The sequence below is a fragment of the Oratosquilla oratoria genome, chromosome 1 (assembly GCF_046742065.1).
Source record: "Oratosquilla oratoria isolate Oo_2021 chromosome 1, ASM4674206v1, whole genome shotgun sequence".
Taxonomy (NCBI): domain Eukaryota; kingdom Metazoa; phylum Arthropoda; class Malacostraca; order Stomatopoda; family Squillidae; genus Oratosquilla; species Oratosquilla oratoria.
This window is the reverse complement of record NC_134777.1, coordinates 107057312-107059811: the sequence shown is the minus strand read 5'-3', so window position 1 is coordinate 107059811 and position 2500 is coordinate 107057312. Positions and strand designations below refer to the sequence as shown.

Below are 2500 nucleotides of genomic sequence, written 5' to 3'. Positions count from 1 at the left end.
AGATATCACATCGAGAGACATAATTTGATTCGTGACTCACAACATGCGTAACTAATCCTCTATCTTTTTACACTAATCTAATGATAGTTACGATGTTATATACCTTCACTTTAGCAAAGCGTTTGACAAGGTGCCTCACCATAGGCTAATGAATAAAGTCAAAGCCCATGGCATAGGAAAAAATGTTTGAATGGGTTAGAGCATAGATCAGTGACAGAAAACAGCGGGTCATCATTAACGGTGTAAAATCCAAATGGGGGAGTGTTGCTAGTGGAGTTCCCCAGGGCTCAGTTTTGGGTCCCCTATTGTTCATTATGTATATAAACGACTTGGACAATATCATTATTAGTAATGTTGGTAAGTTTGCTGACGACACTTAAATAGAACGCTAAAATAGGTCAGGAGAAGACGCCGGGATACTGCAGGAAGATCTTAACAAATTGTTCATATGGTCGGTAAAATGGCAAATGGATTTTAATATTTCAAAGTGCAATGTGCTAAACGTAGGTTATAACCCAGAAAACAGATATAGATTAGATAACACCTTTTTAGAGAAAACTTACTGCGAGAGAGACTTGGGAATGCTAGTGAATCCTGACCTTAAATCCAGGAAACAGTGTATTAGCGTCAGGAATAGAGCTAACAAAACATTAGATTCCATTGCTAGGACGGCTACGAATAAAAATGCAGAGGTAGTTATCAAACTCTACTTAGCGTTAGTTAGATCCATCCTTGACTACGTGGTACATTTTTGGTCTCCGTCCTATAGAATAGATATTAATTCACTAGAATCAGTACAAAGGAGAATGTCCGAAATGATACATGGGCTCAGAAATTTGCCTTACGAGGATAAGCTTAGGCACTTTAATTTACACTCTCTGGAAAGACGCAGAGTGTAGGGTGATCTAGTAGAGGTGTTCAAGTGGGTCGGCTTTAACAAGGGTGATGCAGACAAGGCCATTATAGACAACAGGGGAGGACTTGCAGTAGTGGATTTTTATTGGATAAATTTAGATTTAAGAAGGAAATAGGCAGGAACTGGTTTACCAAATGAAAGGTCAACGAATGTAACAGACTTAGTAACCATGTGGTGAGCGCTGAAACTATCGGTTGTTTTAAGAGAAGGTTAGATAACTTTATGGATAGGGATGATAAGTGATAATGGACATGGAACTGCCTATTGTAGGCATTATGGTCTCTTAGGGTCTCCTTCATTCTTATTATCTTATGAAGCCACAACTAAGTGAATGTGAGACCAGCACTGGAGTAGAACAACGTGATGCTATTTTGCTGAAGAGGGCAAGTTGGGTAAGAAAGCAGACTGGAATGAAATCTATTATGGAGGCGCTAAAAGAGAAGAAATTGAACCGAAAGGGAAGTTAGCCAGAAAGGGGGATGTAAGATGGAGCAAGCGTGCTACTGACTGGACGCCGCGAGATGGAAAGCGTGGAAGAGAGAGACCAAATGGAAGGTAGGGAGACAAGATAGAGAAGTTTGCGGGAGTGACGTGGCAGAGGTTGGCGCAGTCGTACGTCTCATGAAAGAGAGTAGGAGAGGACCTTATGAGTGTGTGTGTGTGTGTGTGTGTGTGTGTGTGTGTGTGTGTGTGTGTGTGTGTGTGTGTGTGTGTGTGTGTGTGTGTGTGTGTGTGTGTGTTTGTGTCTATGTGTGTGCTGCCACTGAATAAAATGGTTTGCTAACAGACACAATATACATACAAGTTGAGTAAAAGACCGAAATGGACCAGTATGACAAGTTGATCCTAGTAAGAGTTAACTTGTTTTTTAGGATTTCTGGTTCTCCACTCGATTATCAGGAATTTCCTTCTCCTCAATTAATTATCATTCAGGCCAGATCGGTCGTAAATGTTTTTGCCAGCAATGCCTTTCTTCCCAATATGGAGTATTTTTTGCTTCGACGAATCGAAGCTTTCCAGAATCTTTCGGTCGTGCTGTCAAGTACTGTCGCAGTTCTCAAAAAAATATCGCAGATTTCATAAAGATTGACTCGAGAGAGGCAATCGTTGAATTACATGAACAAAAAGTATAATAATTTCTTCTCTATGAGGTTACCCCATCAGGTGAATGAAATCATATTGTGTTAGACAGATTAAGATTCGTATAAGGTGTCAAAATCGAGATGCTCAAAGTTCTTGACGAAGCAGTTTTCTGTGATTGTTTATCTAGTCAGTTTACGAATGAATTCTAAGGTAGGAGACAGCTAACAGCAGTATTTATAAAAATCAGTCAAAACATGGGAATGTGTTCCAAAGTAAATTTTATTTCTCGTAAATTTGGAAAAGTTTATTTTTAATAACCTTAGCCAAAAGTCATAGGTATTTCGTTCCTGTTTCCTCAGCAGTGACGTAATGTCGCAGTTACGACAAACTGCTTCCCATTTTTACGTTCGCTCTTTTATTTTCGATTTGTTTGATGCAGTGTTCATAATAAATAATTATTATCATTCATTCATAATACTGCATATTCATACACCGTCAAAG

General features: G+C 39.2%; 1 protein-coding gene across 1 annotated transcript in view; it reads right to left on the bottom strand.

The window, feature by feature from the left end:
• LOC143024701 (adipolin-like) overlaps positions 1 to 2500 on the bottom strand; it is a 76032-nt gene that overhangs the window by 2551 nt on the left and 70981 nt on the right. The window lies entirely within an intron of this gene.